We start from the raw sequence: 25,302 nt of genomic DNA, 5'->3' as shown, positions 1-25,302 counted from the left end.
AGCGTTTCCCTGAAACATGCATGGCAGCCTGATCATCTGGATCACCTCCTCTGGGTTGCTGCTGTTCTCTCAGCAGCTCTGCACAGGTCTGGCTGCAGGCTTTAGTGATGAGCCCCACAGATGCCGAGCACACTCTCTTCTGTTTCCACAGAGCGTCCGTACATGCTGCAACTTTCCGGGGGTCGCTGAAATCCGTGTCAGCCAGGAGCAATTGGATGTCCTTGGGCATTTGCTCCAGGAATGCCTGCTCAAACATGATGCAGGGCTCGTGTTTGCCTAGGAGGGCCAGCATCTCTTTCGTGAGGACTGACGGGGGCCTGTCCCCTAGCCCGTCCAGGTGGAGAAGACATGCCCCTCTCTCACACCGTGAGAGCTTGAAGGTCTCAATCAGAAAGCCCTTGAAGGCACCTTCCGATGGGGGCTCCTGGATGAAGTTGGCCACGTGGCTTGCTGTGTCCTGGTCCAGGGCGCACACCATGTGGTAGTACCAGGTGGATTCTGCTGTGATCTGCTGGATCTGGAACTGTGCCTCAGCCTGGTCAAACCACACGTGTGGTTGATTTGTCCAAATGGTCGGCAGCTTGAGAGCGACCACTTTGACTGCTGCCTGTTCGCTTATCGCTGGGTTTAGATGCCGTCTAAACCTTCGGGGGTCACCAATTATAGCCGCGCGCTACTCAAAAGAAGACACACACACACGTAGTGTAGTCAGGTTAAGCCCTGAGTTTTATTAAGACTCAGGCCTGACTTTTACACTTACACTGTTTCCGCCGTGGCCACCCCTTGGCTGATGTCACAACATGCATAACAAAAGTGGGTTTTGCTGCGCGCGGGTACTTTCCTGCATAACGATGCCCTTCTTCCCCACGCGCTGTCCCTGTCTGTTGGCTGCGCAGCAAGGCCAGGGCCATTTTGGGGTTGCTTGCCTTTAAGCTGCCCTTGCTGTTCACCCGCCGGTTCGCTTGTTGGGGCCAGTGCCGCTGCGCAGGCTGCTGGCTTTAGTTTGCGCTCGCCACCCGTAGCGCTAGCTCAATCGCCGCCACCGCGGGCCGCCAAAACACGATGGAATTCGGAAATGCAGGATTGCATTCCCTTGGAGAAAATCACTTACAATCTAAGGAGAAAACATGGCACATTTGTTCAAGTGTGGCAACCATATCGGAAATACATGGGCATATAGATTGGCTAGCACCCCCACCCCGAGAAATAAAAATCTGTCCCAGCAGGGGAGTTAAGGAAGTGGGACATGGTGCAGGCAATGGGCATTTTTTTAGTTTTTTTGTTAGTTCTTTCTGTTTATTCCTTACCCTTGTTATTTAGTGAGCGAGATAGTTTTTTCTTAGGTTTCAGTGGGGGCTGTGAACCCCACTAGTATAATTTTTACGATTATATGTTTGAGGAGGGGTAGATAAACACAGACACTGTACGTTATAGGAATGTTAGAAAAGATGGTATTGGTTGTTTGAATTGCTTCATGACTATGAAAAACAAAATAAAATATTCAAATAAAAAGACTTCTTCAGAGTCCTGTTGGTGACTATAAACTCCAGCGAAGATGAGATCTTAAGAGATGTGTCCTCTCAGTGTCGTGAGATTAGTGCTGGTAAGGTGAGGCGGTGTGCTTTGTAACCGGGGGCATGGCTGGATTAAGCCCCCGTCCCTACCTGGAATACCTGTGACTGTATTTGTACCCGGAGTCTCGGACTACTTGTCGGGCCAGTGGGAAGAGTTCATCGCGCCTGGCCAGCAGGGTGCTGTCGATTATGCAGAGCTGGGCAGCTGCTTCATTGACCATGACCTGGCAAGAAAACCATCCAGAGTGAAACACGGAAGTCTGCAAAAGCTGTGCCTGTAGTCAAAAGACAGAAATGCTGGAGGAACTCAGTCAGTCTTGCGGCGTCCATAGGAGTTAAAGAGATATTATTACCGACGTTTCAGGCCTGAGCCCTTCTTTAGGCCCGAAACATCTCCTATGGATGCTGCAAGACCTGCTGAGTTCCTCCAGCATTCCTGTGTGTTTTTATTTATTAAGAAAACCCACCAGCCAGTGAGCAACATGAGCAGTCACACACCAACACATCACTTCGCACTGCGAGGCTAGACTCGAGTTAACTCCCTGAGCTCTAGACTTGCCTGCATATAAAGCTCGGCAGAAGCAGCTGGCTGCCTTTACAAAGACAGGAAGATGTCAATTGCTCAGAATAAAGCTGTACTTCCAGCATCATGGGACACTGGTTGCTATCTCTGATAGCCGTTTATTTTAATATACACCCAATGCACTTAAGGGCTACTTGTCTGAGTTACACTCAAGTACATATCATGGATAAATGGGCAACTCAGTTAGCACAACAATGTTACAGGGTCAGTGACCAGGGTTCGAATCCCGCGCTGCCTGTAAGGAGTTTGTACGTTCTCCCCATGTCTGCGTGGGTTTCCTCTGGATGCTTCGGTTTCCTCCCATTCTTCAAATTGTACAGGGGTTGTAGGTTAATTGGGTGTAATTGGGTGGCATGGGCTCCTGGGCCAAAAGGGCCTGTTGCCGCACTGTATGTCTAAATTAAAATTTAAAATGACATTGAATTTACAACTAAATCCATGCTGAGAAACTCTGGAAACTGCTGGCGATTCCCAATGTGTGAGTGTTTCGTTTTCATTGCTCTCGCACTGGAGTGGAGACGTTCCTACTGGATGAAAACTGTTCCTTCCTCTTGATCTACACTGGAAGAGAGCAAACCTTGGTGCGATTCCAGCTACGAGCCTCAATGCCAGCAAAATGGGAAAGAGGTGGAAAGAGGATTTCTAGGGTGCTATCACACGCAATAATGGTGTGTGAGATTATCAGGGGCTTAGGTAGGGTGCACAGCCAGCACCTTTTTACACAGGGCAACAATAATAAAAACCATAGGATGTCAGTTTAAGGTGAATGGAGTAAAATTTAGAGGCGATGTTTTACTCAGAGAGTAGTGGGTGTCTGCATTGCCGAGGGTGCTGGTGGAGGCTGGAACAAATGGGTCATTTAAAACTTTCTTAGACAGGCACATGGATGTCAGAAAAATGGAGGGATATGGGTATGAGGCAGGGAAGGATTAGATGTGTGCAGTGTAGGTTTACATGGGTCAGCACAACATTGAGGGCTGGGATTGAAGAGGATGCAAAAATTCCTTACAGTTAGCACAGGATTCGAACCAGGGTCGCTGGCGCTGTAATAGTGTCTCAAGGAGAAAAATAGAAAACACTGGAAATGTTCAACAGACCAGGCAGTATCTGTGGAGAGAGAAGCAGATGGATGATTTTTCCATGACTATTCTGATAAAAGTGGTTTAGCTTGAAATACTAACCTTGTTTCTTTCTCTACACAGATCTGCAGCGTATTTCCAGAATGTTCTTTTTTATTTCAGGTGTCCTGCATCTGCAGTATTTTACCTGGCTTCCTTCTGAAGCACTAGCAAATTGAAGCTTGGTCTCTTTGGTGGACAGGTCAGAGATGTTCACTCACCCCCAGAATCTGTAAATTATTTCCAAGATGTTTCCTAAAACAGGGTGTTAACCTGATTGAGTATTAGATTCCAGTGGAACTAAATTCGACCTTGCCCCACCCCTCAAGGGGTCAGTTCAATCAATTGTTAACAGACCAAAAATAGCCTCTTGCCTCACATGCCTCACCCCAATAGCACACACAAATTCAGTTGCATTTAGGTAAAAGTTAATCTGTCCACTGAAGTGAACCTGTGATTCCTTGTAGCACGAGAAATATTGGAGACTTGGAAGAGGGAAGTTTATTTTAGAACCTTAGAAAACTACTACACATAAACAGGCCCTTCAGTCCATCTAATCTGTGCTGAACCATTATTCCACTTAGTCCCATTGACCTGTACCTAGATCATAGCCCTCCATACCCATCACGTCCATGTACCTGTCCAAATTTTTCTTAATGTCAAAATCGAGTCCGCTTCAGCTGGCAACTCATTCCCCACTCTCTGTGTGAAGAAGTTCCCTCACGACAACCCTTTCCCTTCTCCTCCTTCTCCCCTTCTCCTCCTTCCTCTCTTTCAGATTTATTGCCAGAGTACATACACAACATCACATACAACCTTGAGATTCTTTATCTGTGGGCCAGGCTGAATTACTACTGATTGGTAATGCAAAACTGTACGCAGCGTGAAACGCAAACAAATAAAGAACTGTAAGCAGGTTAACAAATGTAAACAAACTGCAATGCAGAGAGAACAAAAGAAAATCAATAAAATGCGCAAGTAAGAGTCCTTAAATGAGTCTCTGATTGAGTTTGCTTTCCTCTGTTTCTCTCTCTCTCTCTTTTTAAAAGCTGCTTTTTTTAATTTTGTGACCCTTTAGCACTTGCTATCAATACCAAGTAGATAAGCTGGTATCGAGTTTTGATAAATGATTGTGCCTTAAGACACTAACTAACCATTTCTACCCATACACGCTGTCTGACCTCCTGAGTTCCTCCTGCCCTAGATTCCAGCCTCTGCAGTTTGTGTGTTACTCAGATGAACTGGTGTATTTAGTGTGGAGTACAACACAAAAGTCTGTAGACACCGTGATTGAATGCTGGAGAAACTCAGCTGGTCACACAGTGTACATAATGGAGCAAGTGTAAAGACACATAGACGACATTTTGTGCTAGGCCATCAAGGTATGACCAAAATGTGGGTGAGCACCTGAACCAAGTGTGGAACTGTGAATTCAAAGAGGAACAGTGAATTGGCCATGCAGAGAAAAAGAACTGAAACAGGGAGAGGGGAGGGAGGAAGTCAAGAGGGGAAAACAGCAGGGAAAGTTCTAGAACTCGACAAGATGGGATATTAAAAAAATATTGTCATACATTATTTCCCATGAGCAGATTCTACAAGGACCAGGATATATAGATTCAACAATTTTGGGAATGTGAGTGAAAATATTTTTTATGCAAAGATTGGCTATAACCAATAGCCTGTTGGTGTTCAAAGGAAATGGAAAGGGACTCCAGGAAAATAGTTTGCAGGGGCGTAAGGATATAGCAGTTGCTGGGATTGAACAGATTGCTCTACAAGGAGCTGGCATGTGTACCAAATAGGCAGAATAGTCATGTGTAATCATTCCAGAATCATCCTACAGTTCAAAGTCCAAAACTCCAGATGGTCTCTCAAACTTTTTAGGTTTAATGAGCTTTTGTGTGAGAGGACATGGGTTAAGGGTGAAAGGGGAAAAGTTTAGGGGGAACGTCTTCACACAGAGAGTGGTGGGATTGTGGTACGAGCTGCCAGCTGAAGTGATGAATGTGGGCTCAATTTTAACATTGAAGAAGAATTTGGACGGGTACATGGATGGGAGAGGTATGGAGGGCTATGGACTGGGCAGGTCAGTGGGACTAGGCAGAAAAATGGTTCAGCACAGTCTAGAAGGGCCAAAGGAGTCTGTTTCTGTGGTGTAATGTTCTAATCATCACAAAGAAATTCATTTCTACACTATTATTCTTTTACAATGTTCATTTTTAAACATAATTTCAAGCATTACACACTTTTTTGTAGTGAAAAACATTTGTTTACATTTTTATCGTGTTGACTTTATTTTTCTCTAAAATTGCTCGTTTTGATAAATGAAGCATGCTGTATTTGCTAACGAATAAACCATCAAAATGGATCTCTTCTTTATTCCTCCTTAAATATGAATTTTAAAAGTACAGCCCGAGAACCTGGTCCAGAGCAGTCCAGATTACAGGCTATTTACTGTCATTATCTTTCATAAGATTTCTTTCTCCAGGTTTTGAACTGTGATGACTGTCAAAACTACTTGGTGAATGACCCTAATTAGAAAAGCAAAGACTGCAATTGGACACAAGTTCATTCTGGATTTGGCTGTTAAAAAAATTAAGTTGGTTCTCAAGGGCTGCTGGGCACTTGACACAGAAAGCTGACAAAAATTTCAGAACATCGTCCAGTTGAAAACTGCTTTTGTCCCGAACTGAGGGTTGTGACCAGGACGATTTGCTTCAAGGTGAAGATGCGTGTTGCTTTGCTTTCCAATATGTTGGCCTTTTGGATCCCATCTTGGTGTGCAGTGGCCTCACAATAAGATGCATGAAGAGAATTTTGAGTTAAAAGCATACAGATAGATGTTACAGGTTGGAGCAAGAGTTAACATTCTCTCACAATAACAAAAATAGGATTGTCCTACCATTCAATCTAATCATTGATCTTTGTAGCCCAGTTCATCAAAACCCTCCATTCCTCGATTTTTCAAATATTTACTATCCCCACCTTAAATATGTCCAATGGTCTTCTCTCCACTGCTCTTATGGGGCAGAAAATGCCAGAGATTCACGAGTCTGTGAGAGATGAAATGTCCATACACTTCCGTTTTAAAAGAGTGACCTCAATATTCCTGGTAACTAAACCTGCCTGTTCTACACCTCTCACTGTAACAGGAAAGCTGCCAACATATTAAAGGACCCGCCCCACCCCAGTAACACACTCTTCTCCCCCTCTCCATCGAGCAGGAGCTTGAAACCATGAACATCCAGATTCAAGGACAATTTCTTTCCTGCTGCTATCAGACTCTTAAATAGACCGCTCACTGAAAAAAGATGATAATCGAGAAAATCTGCAGGCACTGGGGTTCAGAGCAGTACACCAACGAGCTGGAGAAACTCAGCAGGTCACCCAGCGTCCATAGGAAGTGAAAGGCGGTCAACGTTTTGAGCCTGAGCCCCCCTTCCTGAAGAAGGGCTTAGGCCCGAAACATTGACTACCTTTTACTTCCTCTGGGCGCTGCATGAGCTGCTGAGTTTCTCCAGCTCGTTGGTGTACTGCACGTGGACAAAAGATGATGTCCTTGGACTGTTCTCTTCGGAGCGAAGAAGGTTGAGAGGTGACTTAAAAGAGGTCTACAAGCTTATGAGAGACATAGGGAGAACAGCCTTTTCCCCAGATGACAGTAGCAAATACCAGAAGACATCTGTATAAGGTGAGGGCAGGAACATTGAGAGGAGACATCAGGGGTAAGTTTTTTGTTTTTTTATATATAGAATAGTGGGTGCCTGGAATGCATTGCCAGTGGTGGTGGTGGTGGAGGCCAGTATAATTAAGACATTTAAAAGACTCTCAGACAAGCACACGGATGCAAGTAAAATAGAGGGTTCTGGGTGCGAGGTACGGAAGGTTTAGATTGTTGAGTAGGTTTATACAAGTTAGCACAATATTGGGGGCTGTAATTTTCTATGCACGTATATAATTATTATTTATGTGTGTGCACTGTGGCCCAGAGAAATGCTGTTTCGTCTGGTTGGATATGTAGTCAAACTGCAAACAATATTCGTGGTGTAGTCCTGCCAAACCCCTGGAGAACTTCCTAACACCTCCCTGCTTCTGTATTCAAAACCTATAGAGAGAAAGACAGCACAAAGAAGCTCCCACAGAGTCGGGCGAGCGGACAATCAGACCAGCCGTGGATCCAAAAGACATTGATCCAGGGTCAATAGGGAAACAAGGAGAGTCTAGTCTTTCCTGTCAGTGGTTTCTGATTGGACAGGTTGGCTTTTCGATCTGGACAGAAGCTGTTCCCATTGAAATGTACTGAACAATGCTTTAAACTGTAGGGGACAAGGGAAAACATTCCTCATCAGTTCAAGCTGAAGAACTTGACCAGTGAAGGTGGGGATGAAGAGACCCTACTCACTTGGAGTGTTGTGAGCAGTTTTGGGCCCTACATTTAAGAAAGGATGTGAAGATGTTGGAGCGAGTTCAGAGGAGGTTCGCAGGAATGACTGCGGGAATGAAAGGGTTATCACACAAGGAGCATTTGACAGCTCTTGGCCTGCACTTGTTGGAATTTAGGAGAATGAGGGGGGGATCTCATTGAAACATTTTGAATGTTGAAAGCTGGGGACGGAGCAGATATAAAAAGGCTGTTTCCCCACAATGGGAGAGTCCAGGACAAGAGGGAACAACTTCAGGATTGAAGGGCGTCCTTTGAGAACAGAGATGCGGAGGAATTTCTTCAGCCGGAGGGTGGTTAATCTGTGGGATTTGTTGCCACAGAGGGTTGTGGAGGCCGGGTCATTGGGTGCATTTAAGGCAGAGATTGATAGGTTCTTAATTAGCCAGGGCATCGAAGGTTATGGAGAGAACATCAGGCAGTGGGGCTGAGTGGGAAAATGGATCAACTCACGGTTAAATGGTGGGGCAGACTCGATGGGCTGAATGGCCTATTTCTGCTCCAATGTCTCAAGATGTGATATAACTGGGTGCAGCAATGTTGGAAGTAGTGCAGGGCAGAACTACTGGTGCTTTTAAAGTGTTTACAATAACTATCTTAATCTAATCTGCTCAAAGCCTTGAGTTTTGTTTCTCTCTCTGCAGATGGTGCCAAGTGTGCCAGCACTTTCTGTTTTTACCTTATCTATTGAGATGTTTGTAGTCTTGTGAAAAGACAGGATTGTTGTTCAAGGGGGTTGAAAGGTGGAGCCCACAGTGGGTGGGTGACGAAGCTGTACTCAGGTGCGTGTGTGTGGAGAGACCTTGGAACAGTCCCCACAAAGTTACTGAGGAATTTGCCACACCCCAGTCAGCTAGCAAGGATCAGTTCGTGAGGAGTAGTGGAGAAGGCAGAGAATCTGAAACCTAGCCAGTGCACAGTCAGAGGCAACAAAGAGTTGGCATGCCAGGCAAAAACGAAACCTGTCCAATGGCAGGAAATGATCTCACCCTCTCCACACTCAGCTGGAAGTCCTATGCTCTTATATGGCCTGGCCTGCCTTTTGCTCACACTGCATCGTTCCTGCCCTCTTGTTCCACTACAGTCACAGCTCACAAATATCATGATGAAACAATATTCCCACTGGGATATCAGTGCCTTAGAAACCAGAAAACACACAGAAACCAAGCCAGCAATGAAAAGTGCTGACAAGATGCGTATCAATAAACCCAAGTGTTTGGAGAACCATCTGCACATACGACCGAAATTTTAAAAAATATAATAAAAAATATAAAATTTATACGGTTTATGTTTGCATTTGACAAACTATAACAGGGATACAGGGGGTCTAAAAGCCAAAATGTGCGGGCGTACCTTGTTAGTCGGTGTCCTGGGGTTCGCGGTCATCTTGGTTCCTGTGCCCATGCATCAGTCGCCGGTTGCTGCATACGCAGTGGGTTCAAGTGTTGGAATTCAGTTGGCGCATGCACGAGAGTTAAGGGCGCAAATTCAATACTGACAGGGAGTTTAACTCTCGCGCATGCGCCAACCAAACTCCAATATGCGAACCCACTGCACATACGCCAAACTCCAATACGCAAACCCACCGTACATGTGCCAACCAGTGACTTACGTATGCACACAGGAATCAAGATGGCCATCCCCAGCCTGCGGACTCCAGGACACTGACTAACAAGTACGCACATTTTGGCCTTACATCCCCTGTATCCCTGTTATAGGTTGCCAAATAAAAGAAAAATCTACAGTGAAAAAAAGATTTGATTAAAAAGTTTGCTTTAAGACATAGATACTCCATGCGCGTGGGCAAAATTCCAACTTATGTCCATTCCAAGATATGACTGATCCTTCAGTCCCAATTATGGTTGTAAGTTGGGGACTACCTGTAGTTTAAAATAGGCTGTGTCTTTCCTCGGATCTCTTGTCAATGGTGCAAGAGGGAGTAAAATTCATACTGGTTTTGTGCATAGCCCTGTTTTCAGAAATGGCTTCCGTCCCTCCTTCAGGATCAGGTGACACGAATCCAAATGAAAACAAATCCTTGGAAGTGCCAACTGTTGACTGTGTTCGTTTCAGCTGTGACTCAGCTGGAAGAAATCTCCTTCGCTGAGTCAACTCCCAAAATCTGAGCACAAAGAAATCCACCCATGTGAACAGAGGATGGGCTGCACCATTGTGGCTACAGTTTTTGTTTCCACACAGGACATCAAACTAATCTCCAAGTACCAGCTGTACAAGCAAGGCCTTCCCAAGTAGCCCGGTCACCAATTATCCCGACATCAATGTTCTCCCCACGTCTGTATGGGTTTTCCCCGTGAGTTCCGGTTTCCTCCCACCGTTGAAAAAATGTACCGGGGGTTGAAGGTTAATGGGGTGGAAATTGGCAACACGCTCGTGGGCCAAAATGGCCTGTTACCATGCTATATGTCTAAATTTTTTAAAAAATTAATTCTGCTGACATCACACTTCTCTTTTGCTCCACAGATACTGGGTCACCTCATTTTACAATGGAAACACTCAGAAGGAATATATATTCCCCAAAATCTTTTGGACACGTCTTGAAGAGCTAAATAAATGTCTAATTTGTTCACCTTTTGATTTCAATAGTAAAAAGCTGATAAAACTTGCTGTAAGACTGGATTTATTCCTAAAGAGTTAAATTCACTCAACCTTGTTTATACTGATCCCATATCCTAGCTCCACTAACAGCTGTGCCTTTAAATTGTCATGAGTTCAACAGGACCCACACGTGAGGAAAGAATAATGGAAACCTTCATATCTATTCTCATATCCACCTCATTTTAATGGGCTAATAACTGGAGTGTGTCTGGTCCTTGACTGCTTATGTTGATTGACATGTTTAACAGCCAATGCTGATCATCAGAATAAATTTTCTTTGTATTAATTTCCGGAGAAAGTCAATCAGCCCCATTTCAATTGATATTCCTGTATATGTCAGGCAGATCACACTGACTGCAATATTCCATTTCTGAACAACACTGCAGTGGTACAAACAGAGGGAAGGGATTCACCAATCAGGGTTTGGTGGTGGAGCAGGGTGGGGGGAGGAGAGGGAAGGGTGGGGTGGTTTGGTGAGAGGGGGCTCTGAGTCAGAGATACATTCAGAAACCAAATCAACTTGGACCCAGTTTTACAAGGGCAGGAAATGATAGGTTCCTAGATTTTAGATTGTTCCCAAATGTTTCCTGAGGACACTTCCAGGATTTGAAGGCTTGAGTGACAAGGAAAGACTGGACAGGCTGGCACTATCTTCCCTGGAAAATGGGAGGATGTGAGGTGACTTTATGAAGGTATACAAGTTTGTGAGGGGCATAGATAAGGTGAATAGTCGCAGTCATTTCCCCAGAGTAGAGAAGTCCAAAACTAGGGGGCATAGGTTTAAACTGAAAAGGGTACAACTGTAACATTTAAAGGACATTTGGATGGTACATAAATAGAAAAGAGAGATACAGACCAAATGCAGGTAAAAGGGACCTCCTCAGGTGGACAACGTGGTTGGCAAGGGCAGGTTGGGCAGAAGGGCCTGTTTCCATGCTGCCTGGTCTGGGTCAGGTGTGTCTCGCACCTGCAGTAATACTGGATCAGAGGCAGGTGTGACTTGCACCTTCAGTAATACTGGATCTGGGTCAGGTGTGTCTCACTCCTGCAGTAATACTGGATCAGAGGCAGGTGTGACTTGCACCTTCAGTAATACTGGATCTGGGTCAGGTGTGTCTCACTCCTGCAGTAATACTGGATCAGAGGCAGGTGTGACTTGCACCTTCAGTAATACTGGATCTGGGTCAGGTATGTCTCACTCCTGCAGTAATACTGGATCTGGGTCAGGTATGTCTCCCACCTGCAGTAATACTGGATCAGAGGCAGGTGTAACTCACACCTGCAGTAATACTGGATCTGAGGCAGGACTGTCACGCACCCGCAGTAATACTGGATCTGGGTCAGGTGTGTCTCCCACCTGCAGTAATACTGGATCTGGGTCAAGTATGTCTCCCACCTGCAGTAATACTGGATCTGGGTCAGGTATGTCTCCCACCTGCAGTAATACTGGATCTGGGTCAAGTGTGTCTCGTACCTGCAGTAATACTGGATCTGAGACAGGTGTGATTCACACCCGCAGTAATACTGGATCTGGGTCAGGTGTGTCTCGCTCCTGCAGTAATACTGGATCTGGGTCAGGTGTGTCTCGCACCCGGAATAATACTGGATCTGAGGCAGGTGTGATTCGCACCCGCAGTAATACTCGATCTGGGTCAGGTGTGTCTCACTCCTGCAGTAATACTGGATCAGAGGCAGGTGTGACTCGCACCTGCAGTAATACTGGATCTGGGTCAGGTCTGTCTCCCACCTGCAGTAATACTGGATCTGGGTCAGGTCTGTCTCCCACCTACAGTAATACTGGATCTGGGTCAGGTCTGTCTCCCACCTGCAGTAATACTGGATCTGGGTCAGGTCTGTCTCCCACCTGCAGTAATACTGGATCTGGGTCAGGTGTGTCTCACTCCTGCAGTAATACTGGATCAGAGGCAGGACTGTCACGCACCCGCAGTAATACTGGATCTGGGTCAGGTATGTCTCCCACCTGCAGTAATACTGGATCTGGGTCAGGTGTGTCTCCTTCCTGCAGTAATACTGGATCTGAGACAGGTGTGATTCACACCCGCAGTAATACTGGATCTGGGTCAGGTGTGTCTCACTCCTGCAGTAATACTGGATCTCGGTCAGGTGTGTCTCGCACCCGGAATAATACTGGATCAGAGGCAGGTGTGTCTCGCAGTAATATTGGTGTGTCATTCCCCACAGATGTCAATTTGCATTGAGTGAAAAAGGCAGATCACAGAACCATGCAAACAGATGGAGGCATTTAACACCTCGGGTTTGGGCCTGTGTTTCCCAACTCTATAATTTTGTGAAATCCAAAACCTAAAGAAATACATAATTTTAAAGAAAAGGTTTGATTTTTAATTTTTAGTTTGGGCATAGAGCACGGTAACAGGCCTTTCCAGCCTAATAGCCTGTGTTGCCCAACTATCCCCAATTAACCTATGAGTCCAGTAAGTTTTTGGAGGGTGGGAGGAAACCAGAGCACCCAGAGGAAACTCACACAGACACAGGAAAATGTACAAACTCCTCATAGACAGCGCGGGATTTGAAACTGGGTCACTGGCGCCGTAACAGTGTTGCGCGAACCGCTACGTTAACTGCCGCTTTATGATGAAGGCTGAAAATTCAATTGTCCACAGCTCAGGCCGAGGTGACAGTGGACAACATGGCAAACGGTTCTGTCTTGGGAAGTATGAGCCCAAACGCAGCAGGGAAGGTACACTGATGCAAGGAGAGCAGCTCTGCTCCTCCAGCACCTGTGTCCAAGGGTGGCTCAGGATGCGGAGGCACACGTCAGTCAGCTGTGTGAAGCAACATAGTTGCCACAATGCTGGTTACTCTCTGCCACCTCTGAAGTCAAAGGACAAGATAATATCAAGCACTGGACTCCCTTGGTGGTGGGCCCTGATGAATAACCCTGGTCCTACCCCATCCATAAATAACCTAGAGCCCTGGCCCTGCCGCACCCACAAAGCCCTTCATTGCTGAAAGGAATGAAAATATTGTCAACGAGCACGCGGGTGGAGAAAGAAGACACATTTCCAGCCGTTACAGTGGAGTGGAGGCACAGAAATGCTGGGGGCAAAGGGCAGAAAGGGGAGACACCATCGGACACCAAGCCTACTGCCCTGTACTCAAGTCGGTGGCACCAACAATGGGAAGGAAATTGGCTCCACAGCCTCGAACCCTCCTCACAATAGGCCACAGTTTCCAAGAGCTGAATCAAAAGAGGAGACCTGGAGAACAGACGCAGAGGAAAGTCTCCAACTTTTTTTGCTGGATTTGAAGCCACTAAATTGCAAATGACCATTTTACAGGTGTCCCACATATTTGGTGAAGACAAAGGAGACTTCAGTCCTATCAAAAGAAGTAAAGCTTGAAAGTCTGCAGACCCCGTGATTAAAGTAGAAACACGACGCTGGCGAAACTCAGCAGGTCAAACAGTGTCCCTTTATGGAGCAAAGATGAAGATAAAGAACTGACACTTAGGACTTCAGCCCTTCGTCAAGGTATGAGCAAAATGTCCACAGGCATCCGAACAAAATGGTTGAGGGGGAGGGGTGGTCCCAAAGGCAGGAGGTGATACGTGGAGGAGGGAGTGAGAGGACAGCGGTGAGCAAGGGGAGGCTATGTGAAAAGTGAGAGAAGGAGATGGAGAGCTGACAGTGGGAAGGGAAGGTAGATAGAAAGGGGAGGAGGTTAGCAGAAAACAGAGAAGTTGATGTCAATGGCATCCGGCTGGAGAGGGCCAGGACAGAAGATCAGGTATTGTTCCTCTAATTTTCAGGTGTTCTTGATGGGATAGTACATGAAGACAGACATGGGTGTGGGAGTGTGATGCAGAACTGAAAAGGTTGGCCACTGGGAGGTCTCTGGCACTGAGCGAAGTGATCTCCCAGTCTTTGACCAGTCTCTCTGATGTAGAAGAAGGCCACAAAGGGAGCACCAGATGCAGAAAATCAGTCCTGTGGATACACGTGAAGTGTTGCCCAGAGCCCCAAGGTGAATTGTGCACCCCAATAGAAGTCATATGCTTCGGCACTCCAAATTTTGCCACCCAGGTATTGATCAATGCTCTGGCGCAGGACTTGGTAGTTGTTTCCGCTAGTGGAACTGCTTCTGGCCACCTTTTGGAGCGGTCGACCACTGTCAAGAGGTACCTTGCACCCCCAGAAGGCTGGCAGCAGTCCTACAATGTCAATGTGGATGAGACTGAACCTTCGCCGTGCTGATTCGAAGGGGAGCTGCTTTGGTGTGCATTTGCACCTTAGATGCCTGACAGGGCGTGCAGGTCTTGGTCCACGCTTACAGAGGCCGTGCCAGACGAACTATCTGGCTACCATCTTGATGGTGGTTCTGATGGCCAGGTGCGCCAGGTTGTGCACCGCTTTGAAAACCTGCCGTCTCCAGAATGCCGGTATGATGGGGCAGGGTTTGACAGTGGACACGTTGCCTAGGAACGTAAGGTTGCCTGGGCTGATGGTGACATCCTCTAGCCTGAGCCCTGAGACCACCATCTTGTACGTGGGAATCTGGGGATCTGTCTGTTGTGCTTTAGCCAGGGCCATGTAGTCTATCCCCAGGACAGTGTCTGAATGGCCTGAAGCACTGGTTGTGACAGTGCGTCAGCCACTACATTGGTTTTACCGACTATGTGTTTTATGTCCGTGGTAAACTCGGATATGTAGGACAGGTATCTTTGTTGCCTGGCTGACCATGGGTCTAATACTTTGTTGAAGGTGAAGGTTAGGGATTTGTAGTCTGTGAAGACCTTGAATTGCCTCCCCTCCAAAAAGTATCTGAAGTGTCGGACCTCCAGGTACAGTGCCAAGAGTTCGTGGTTGAAGGCGCTGTATTTAAGTTCAGGGGCTGGAGGGGTCAGCTAAAAAATGCCAGGGACTGCCAATGTCCTTTGATCAAATGTTCAAGCATGCCGCGACCACTGTGTTGGAAGTGTCTACTATGAGGGAGGTCGGGGCATTTGTCCTAGGGTGCACCAGAAGCGCAGCTTTGGCAAGGGCATCTTTTGCTTGTTGGAATGTCTCTGATGCTACCTTGTCCCAGGTTACCTCTTTTTGTTTCCTTGCCACGAGTGTGAATGAGCATGATGCGGCCTGCGGCCTGGTATGAAACGGTGGTAAAAATTGATCATACTGACGAATTCCTGGAGGCCCTTCTCTGTGCGGGGTTTGGTGAAACGCCTGATGGCCTCTACTTTTTCAGGCAGGGATGTCGTCCTATGATTGTTGATTCTCTGGCCAAGAAAGTCGATTGTCTCGAGCCCGAACTGTCATTGGGCCGGGTTGATTGTTAGGCCAAAGTCACTCAGGCGAGTGCAGTTGTCTTAAGTAGGCCACGTGCTCTTTGCGATTGCGGCTGGCTATCAGGATATCATCTAGGCAAATGAACGCAAACCTGAAGTCCCAACCCATGAGTCTCTGGAAGGGCTGAGCTGCCTTCTTGAGCCCAGCAGGCATCCTTAGGAACTGAAACAGCCCAAAGGAGGTGATGATCAGTTTTAGGGTGGAATGGTTTTTGATGATAACCCTGGATAATGTCGACCATGGAAAATATTGCTTCCCTTGTAGGTTTGCGGTGAAGTCCTGTATATGTAGTACAGGATACCTGTCCGGTGTGGTGGTCTCATTGAGGTGGTGGTAGTCTCCACAAGGCCTCCCGCCTTCCGCTGCCTTTGGTACCATGTGCAGGGGGGAGGCCCAAGGACTGTCGGACCGCTGCACAATCCCCAGTTCTTCCTTCTTTTTGAAATCCTCTTTCGTGAGGTTGAGTTTCTCGGGGGGGAAGGTGACGCGCCCTGACGTGGGGGGGGGCCTGTGTCAGGATGTGGCGCCATACCCCGTGCTTGGGCTTGGCTGCGGTAAACTGCAGTGTCACGATGGAAGGGAATTCAGCCAGGAGCTGCCAGCATGAAAGTCCATTTGAATCAGCTGTCGCCAAATGGAGTGGGATGATGCGGGTGCTGAAGTTCCTTATGCTGCTACTCTTCGCCACCCTCAGGGCCGGGTCCGGTTTCCCGTTCCAGGTGTCGTAAACTGAGGGGGGGGGGGGGGGGGGGGGTGGGGAAGGACGCTGACCTCAGCACCCGTGTTGACCAGGAACCGCCATCCTGAGAGGGAGTCCCAGATGTGGAGAAGTGGAGAAGACTGTCTTGTTGGCCAACCGCTGTAGCCACGAGTGACGGTTGGCCATGGCGTTTCCCCGAAACACGCAGTGGGGTGGCATCAGCGGGCCTCCGTACCCCATTTCTGAAGGTAGAAGCAGTACCGATTGGTGGGGAAGTCCACTTGCCTTTCTGTCGGTTGTTGCGGTGTTTGGCCTAGCGACCTGTTCCACCACGGAGCTGCCGTCCCTTTTCACTCTCCAGAGCATGTCCATCTGAGCAGCAATTTTCCTGGGGTCGCTGAAGTCCTCATCAGTGAGTAGCAGTCGGATATCCTCGGGCAGTTATTCCAGGAAAACCTGCTTGAAAAGCAGGCAAGGCTTGTGCCCCTCAGCCAAGGCCAGCACGTCGCTCACGAGGACAGATGGGTTCCTGACCCCCAGGCCATCCATGTGCAACTGTCGGGCAGCGCGCTCGTGCCATGAGAGCCCAAAGGTTTGTGTTAAAATCTCTTTGAGGGCCTCATAGTTGCCTTGTTCTGGAGGCTGTGGCAGGAAATCGATGACTCATGTACCGTCGGCGGAGATCTGTCGGAGCTGGAACTGGGCTTTGGCCTACTCGAACCACACCAGGGGATGCGATGTCCAGAATGTTGGCAGCTTCAGGGAAACTGTGTGGAGCGTTGACTGATCGGTCATCTTCAGGTCCAAATGGACCGGTCAGGGTCGTCAATGCAGCGAGTTGCTACAGCAGGGAGCGGAAGAACGACACACACACAATGGGGTCATGGTCAAGACTGGTTTATTGCTCTCCCTGCCCCAGCTTATATAGGCCCAGTTTCCACCACTGGGCCCGGTTTTCCCGCCGTTGTCAGTGGAAGTGACATCAGCAACATTCTGGTCGCTGATTAGTCAATGTTTCCCACTGCGCGGGCAGCTGGCCGAGGAGAAAGGCCATTAGCCTGCGCGGACCTTGTGTGATCGCCATGTTCAACTCCCATTTTGTGTGTCGGGCCACCTCCGGGTAGCATGCCGCTACAACACAGAGTGTTGTGGGTGTCTGCAATGCATTGCCAGGGATGGTGGTGGAGAGTGGATCAATAGGGGTGTTTAAGAGGCACATGGATGAAAGAAAAATAGAGGGTTATGAAGTAGGGAAGGTTTGGTATTTTGTTTTGAGGAATTATATGGCTTGGCACAACATCGACAGCCGAAGGGCCTGTACTGTGCTGTAGTGTTTTATGTTCTATGTAAGTATCTGGGATATTTGGGGTCAACTATGGATCCTGGAGATCATACAGTGCTCCCAAAGTGATCTAATCCAGTGATGTAAACAGTGTCTATAGATTCTAGATGTCAAACACCACATATGTTTACAACGTCATGACAAAACACAAATAATTCTTCAAATGCAAAACACTGAAGATACTTTCAATCTTAAAGATTAATAGTAAAAGCAAGAAATGTTCTGTAAGTCAGGCAGCATTTGTGGGGAGGGGATCGGAGTTGGTTTGCAAATCAATGAACTTTCATCGGAACTGAAGGTAGGAACATTAACTCCACGTCTCTCTCCACAGATACTGCCTGACTTGCTGAGTATTTCGAGAATATTCCATTTCTTTTATGATTAAGTTGGCAGTTCGAATTCAGGGCAGACTCGTGCCTTCATCATACTTGACGGAAGCACAGCAGCAAATTGGTGTGAATGCACACAGGAAGATGCACTTTGTGGTTTCTCAGTTTGTCCCCATTTTGTACATTTTCGACCACATTGGACCCAAAACACCATGCCAGTTCCCAGACAAAGTCCGGTGGTGGATCACACACAAGACTCAAAGTCTTGGTCAATGAGGACCACTTTGAGGAATGATATTTAAGAAAGGGTCCCTTGGTAACTGAAGCGATCGTCCCCGACATCGGGCAAAGAAAACGGGGCAAACGTTCAAAAGGCCAAAATGAGATGAGATCAGAAATCTCAGAGGGCTTTCGGACGGAAGGAAGATACAGGGGGTCTGGGCCTCAGAGGAATTTTAAAACGAGGATGAACATACATCACAATTGGGAGCATTTGCCTTTGGTCAACGGTGAAATTTGACTGGAGATACAAACTGATGAACTGACGCTGTTTGACCTCCTGAATTCCTCCAGTAGATTATCTCTTTCATGTGAATTTCCACTGTTGGTTGGATTACTCTCCTAACATTTGATTGGTTGGACTAAAGGTCCAGTTTAGGGGGCACATTCTCTGGATAATTCCATCCTCGGGTCATCCCAGCATCAGATCCATTGCATGCATCTGGGACATCCCTGTGCCTTGATGCTGAGAAGTGGACTGATTCCTGGGGCAAAGGGGTCGTCATACGGGGGGGTGGGGAACACTGGTCAAGTTGGGTCGTTAGACAGGGGGACACTGGGCAATTTGGACATCAGACATGGGGGAACACTGGGCAAGTTGGGATGTCAGACAGGGGGACACTGGGCAATTTGGACATCAGACATGGGGGAACACTGGTCAAGTTAGGATGTCAGACAGGGGGACACTGGGCAATTTGGACATCAGACATGGAGGAACACTGGGCAAGTTGGGATGTCAGACAGGGGGAAACTGGGCAAGTTGGAAAGTCACCCAGGGGGACACTGGGCAAGTTGGAAAGTCACCCAGGGGGTCACTGGGAAAGTTGGGTCCATGTGTACCAGAGCTCAGGTGATCATTCCAAAACATTTAAGATCCCAAAGGACTTTTGCAACATTAGTGCCTTGAGGATATTTCACCAGAAGGGAAACCTATAAAATTGGAGCAAACTCTGGATACAAGAACGATAATTTAAACATGGAGATGAGGTGGAACGAATTCTCTCGGGGGCTGGGGCTGTGGGTGGGAGATTGGGATTTTTTTTTAATTCTCTTTCCAGAATGTCACGAAGTCATTAAGATGGTAAGACACAAGAACAAAATTAGGCCATTCGGCCTATCAGTCTGCCCCTCCATTCCATCATGTTGGATTTACTATTTTTGTTAACCCCATTCTCAGATTTCATATTTAATGTCAGGTTACATACATGACACCACAAGACACCTCTTTTCCTGCGGGCGCGGCAGAATTCTCCTCCCTTTTCCCTATGACCCTTGATTCCCTTCTAATCAAGACCCATCGACCTCTGTCTTAAATTTCCCAATGATGGCTTCCACAGCTGTTTGCGGGAACAAATCCACTGATTCGTCACTCTCTGGGTGAAGAAATTCCTCCTCATCCATTCTAAAGGGGCATTTTTGTATTTCTGGTCCCAGACTCCCCCGCCACAGGAAACATCCTCTCCACATCCATTCTATCCAGGACTTTCAGTATTCAATAGGTATCAATGAAACCCCATTTCCCCCTTCCCTTCTAAACTCCAAAGAGTGCAGACCCAGAGCCATCAAATACTCCTCATAATGATGATGCTTTCATTCCAAGGATCACTCTCGTGAACTTCCTCTGGACCCTCTCCAATGCCCACCCACCCTTTCTTAGGTAAGGAGCCTAAAACTCCTCATGAATGTTTGCATGGATTCATGTATTCTCTGAAATAGCCAATTCCACAAAAATTCCCACCCCTCCAGGGAGAAGTGATGCAAAGCTGAGGTAAGTGGTTTAACCAGAGGTGAACTGTGGGTCATGGAGATTGGTCAAATGTTAGTGAACAACCTACTCCACTGTGACCTTACAGAAAGCACACTATGTTCTTTGGGGAAAGTGAGAACTTGCATGGATAAGTAGATAATGGTGAAAGTACCTCATGCAATGTGAGATTCTTCCCATCTTTCCGCTTGGAGTCAAACCTTCCGTAGATTGCGCTGAACTTCCTGATCTCCTCCTCCTTCTGCGGCTCCTGGTTGCTCATCTCGAAGATGTGGCCAAGGGTTTTGGACATCTTCTTGTTGCTGATGAAGATGCACTCCAGCTCCTTGGGGTCCATCCTGGGCACGGTCTGGATGAGGCGCTCGGCACAGGTGGCAATGATCTGGATGACGTCCTGGGTGAGAGGCAGGGACGGGCCGTCCTTGGGGGGCGAGTGGGGCTCTTCCTTAGGCATCGCGATGATGCTGGGGACGGTGGGCAAATGGCGGCCCGAGGACGTCGGCTCTGTCTGCGAGGAGGTCTCGGTCCGCCGCGGCGAGGCGTGGTTGCCGCCAAGCTCCAGGCCGCCAGCTGGGATCTGCACCAGGCGTGACTGATGCTCCTGCTGCGCGCCGGCAGAGTTGGAACTCGCCGAATTCACCTCCGCCACCTTGGCGATGGGAATGCTGCTCGCTGGCAACTTGGTGAGGGGCTGGTTGAAGGCTGACGGGTTGGTGATCCACTCCTGCAAGGCCTTCTGAAGACGTCGGACATGCAGAGGCTTGCTGGACATGCCTACCAGGGCCATGATCTCCAGAAATTCCTCCTCCGCAGCGTCACACAGCTGCTGGACATCATCTCCTCCCTGCTGGATGAATGCATCGTAGTAGAGGAGAAGATTGGCCCGCTGGAGGACCCGGTAGAGTTGCAGCTCCCCCAGTGTGGATGGCTGTGATGTGGTCATGGTCCTGGTGTTGCGGTGACGGGAGGTCCCTGTGGAAAGAAACAACAGAACTTCAGTTTCCTCCACCCTCTTGACCAGAACAGAGCAACCAATGTCAACAGCACATAAAACACAAGAGTCTGCACACACTAGAGTTGAAGTAGAAACAAAATGCTAGAGAAACTCAGCAGGTCAAACAGTGGACTTTATTTCGCAAAGGTAAAGATCCAGAACCAACGTTTGGGCTTGAGCCCTTCATCAAGGTGCAGACAAAATGTGGGCAAGCCCTCTAAAAAAATGCTTGGGGGGAGGAGGTAATAGGCAGATAAGGGAGGGAGGGCACACCGGCAAATGAGGGGAGAGGGAAGGGGGTGGAGAGCTGGAGGAAAGGGGGAATGGAGAGCAGGCTAGCAGAAACCAGAGAAGTCAATGTCAATGCCATCCGGCTGGAGAGGGCCCAGGTGGAAAATCCTCCTACTTACAGGTGGTCTTGCTGGGATAGTACACGAGACCACAGACAGCCGTGTGAGCATGGGAGTGGGGCGCGAAACTGAAGTGATCGGCCACTGGGAGAGAACCCGGTCACTGATACGAATGGAGCAAAGGTGCTCAGCGAAGCGATCTCCCGGTCTGCGCCCTTCAACAGCAACTTCTTCCCACAACACAAAAGCTTTCCTGGATCCTTTGAAGGGGTGGAACCACAGAATACTATTGTTCGAGGAAGTGGCAGGACTTTGGGTTTGAGGAGGATCTGAAGAGGTTCTGGAGTGAAAGAAGAAAGTCTGCAAACGCTGGGGTCGAGTGCAATCCACAAGCGCGCTGGAGAAACTCAGCGGGTCACGCAGCGTCCATAGGAAGTGAAGGGTGATGACTGTTTCTGGCCTGGGCCCTTCGTCAATTATCAACAAAAACAGCCAAGCGTCTGAATAAAAAAAGCTGTGGGAACAGGGGTAGGAGAGGAGGAAGGTGCAGGGGGAGGAGCACAGGCTAAACAGGTAAGAGGTCATAGAGGGAGGGGTTAGAAGAGAAATAAGATGAGTTGATAGATCCCTGACAAAAGGCCCAGGCCTGAAACGTTGGTTACCCTTTACTTCCTATGGATGTTGTGTGACCTGCTGAGTTTCTCCTGCACTTTGGTGTATTGGAAAGGTTCTAGGGAGGAATTCTGGAACACTGGCAGCTGATCTCATGGCCACCAAATACGCAGCAATTGAACTGGGGATTGAATTGGAGGTGGGAGATGGTGGAACACGGAGGTTATGGAGGCAGGGGAGATTCTGGAGGTAGGGAGAGGTAACACCACAGGCAGAGGTAATGCCAGTAAATCCTTGGATGTATCGGAATGAAGATGTGATGGAGTTGGAGACCAAGACATGTTGGATGGGATACATGAAGCAATATTTTAGATCAAAATATCCTGGGCTGTTTCTAGGGATTTTTGAACTGGAAAAACCTCTACCCTTTATCCACAATGAACATAACAAAGGTTTTTGATACTTATTTTAAACAGCTATGAAGGTGTTTGAGTAGCGACAGTTAGGACCACCCTTTATCTCAAAGTTCAAGGTCTCTTTCAGCTCCAGGTAGTTGCTCCGAGGTCATTCTTCCAGATGAACCATGAAAGCCATCGGGGTATCATATGGACAAAAAGTCCCATACTACTACCTTGAAGCAGAGGTTTTAACTTCTGCGCACTCAAAACTCTTCCACAGTTAAGTACGGGTAAAGTAACAGCAAAAAAACACCACGTGCTAATTATAAAAAAAACACAGAAATGCTGAAGGAACTCAGCAGGTCTCGCAGCGTCCATGGGAGGTAAAGAGATATATAACCAACGTTTCATGTCTGAGCCCTTCATCAAGGTAGAGTTCAAGCCCGAAACATTGGTTATACATCTTTACCAACTCTCAGGACAAAAATAAACTCCAGGGGGTTGTTAACTCAGCCTGTGACATCACAGGCACCAGACTTCACTCCATCGAGGACATCTACATGAGGCAGTGTCTTAAAAAAGCAGCCTCTATCCTCAAAGACCCCACCACCCAGACCAGGCCCTCTTCACCCTGCTACCATCAGGAAAGATACAGGAGCCTAAAGACGAGCCCTCAGCGGCCCAAGGGCAGCTTCTTCCCCGCTGCCATCAGATTCCTGAATAATCAATGAACCAGAGACACTGCCTTACTGTTCCGACACTGCTATTTTAATTTTTTAATGGTAATGCTGTAAGATGGTTATGATATGAACGTTTGCCCTGTGACGCTGCCGCAAAACACCGAATCTCATTACTTGTTCATGACAATAAATCCTGATTCTGATTCTTCTGACCTGATGGATACTGCGAGACCTGCTGAGTTCCTCCAGCATTTATATATTTTTACTACAATCACAGTGCCTGTAGACTTTCATGTTTCATTCCGAGTGCTACACGTGTAATCATCAAATTTTGTGGACCAATTTTTAGGGTGAAATTTAGGGAGTTACATACTACTTTTGACTGCAGTAAGTACCTGCATCGTTCGTGGCGTTGGGAGCTCGGATGGGCGGGCAGCCAGGACAGGAGTCCATGGTCGGGAGTTCAGATGGGTGGACGGCCGAGGTGAGGATCCGTAGTCGGGGCATTGGGAGCTCCAGTGGATGGGCAGCCGGAGCCAAAAAGAAGTGGGGGTGGGGGGGGGGGTTAACTTTTTACACACAATATATGGAAAATACCAGATTTTGGGGCCAAAAATAGGGGGTGGACTTTTACATGCACCGTAGATGCTGTGCACAAACCTCTGAAGGGGCTTTGAAGTCACAATCAGGTCCTTGCCTTGTTGTTATCTAACTTTCACAATGCATTTAGATCATAAACATGATAGCCATGGCAATGGTATAGGTAAGTAAATGGCCCCTGAAGTGAATTGTTTACATCGCATACAGCCCAGAGATTCTTTTTTCCTGAGGGGTAGGCAGAACTTCTACTTCTCGGTAGTGGAAAAAAAACCTGAACTCAAGAAAAGGTACGTATACAAAAGAGAGAAATGTAAGCAAGAAGGAAATGCAAAACAACTGACTGTGCAATGCAGAAAACAAATATTCAATAACAAATAATGTGCAAAGTAAGAGCCCGTAAATGAGTCCCAGATTGAGTTTGTTGTACACATTCAGATTTCAGGTTTATTGTCAGAGTACGTCCATGACATCGCATACAACTCCGAGATTCCATTTTCCTGCAGGCGCAGCAGAATTACCGCTAATTGATCGTGCAAAAAATAAACTGGACTGCAGTGTGAATGTAAACAATCAAAAGAACTGTAAACAGATAACAAATGTGAACAAACTGACTGTGCAGTACAGAGAGAGCAAAGAAAATTGATAAAACGCACAAGTAAGAGTCCTTAAATGTTTGCCGTTGAGGAGTCTTATGGGGGAGGGGGAGCAGCTGTTCCTGAACCTGGTGGTGCGAGTCTTGTGGCCCCTAGACCTCTTTCCTGATGGCAGCAGCGAGAACAGAGCATGCGCTGGGGGGGGGGGGGGTTGTCAGTTTTTGATGATCAGGAGTCCAATAGGGTAGCAGCTGTACCTGAACCTGGTGGTGTGTGTCTTGTCCTCTCCCTTGTTCTCTCAGGATCAGGTCTATGCCTTCATTACAGGAGGCAGCTACACCCGAGATTGTCCATCAGTACTGAGATTACGTCAAGCATTCATCCGCCCAACCCTGCTGGAAGTCATGTCACTATGAGGGAGGGGGTTTGTGGTTTCGATTCCTCACCATTTCCCCCTCCTCCCACCTCTCCTTTCCATCCACCTCAAGTCCTCCCACATCCCTTTTTCCAAACCATCTGCATTCATCCCCCTCCTGGTTCCACCATCCGACTCCCCACATTTCACCCACCGGACACAGCCCCCCAAGTCCCACTTGCCTCTGTTAATGGTCCAAATATTGCCTTCCCTACTTGTCGGATTCCCTGCCTGCTCTTTCGTTTAAGTACAACACTATGAGTTTATTCTTGCACTACATAGAGATCGACTTGCCTGGACAGCACACAAATGTTCCACTGCAACCCAAGAGGGTGAGGCAGTAATAGTGATAAAAAATAGAACAGGATTGAGGGGATGAATGGCCTACTCATGATCCTATTCCATTCACAACGCAAAGTCTGATCCTGTTCTGAAACCTCTTCACTGAATAGTGAGTGTGAGAGGATCTTCCAACCAAACAAAGGCAACTGGATCCATCCCTCATCTTCTAAGATCTGTGCACTTAACAAATGGACCCATTCAATATTCATTCCATATGGTCTTTTACAGATTGATGATCACCAGC

General features: G+C 47.6%; 1 pseudogene; it reads right to left on the bottom strand.

Moving 5' to 3' along the window:
• LOC138747536 (NGFI-A-binding protein 1-like) overlaps window positions 1-25,302 on the bottom strand; it is a 53,481-nt pseudogene that overhangs the window by 18,215 nt on the left and 9,964 nt on the right.

Source organism: Narcine bancroftii, chromosome 12 (genome assembly GCF_036971445.1).
Source record: "Narcine bancroftii isolate sNarBan1 chromosome 12, sNarBan1.hap1, whole genome shotgun sequence".
Classification (NCBI taxonomy): Eukaryota; Metazoa; Chordata; class Chondrichthyes; order Torpediniformes; family Narcinidae; genus Narcine; species Narcine bancroftii.
Note: the sequence above shows the minus strand (reverse complement) of the source record. Positions and strands in the feature narration are given on the sequence as shown.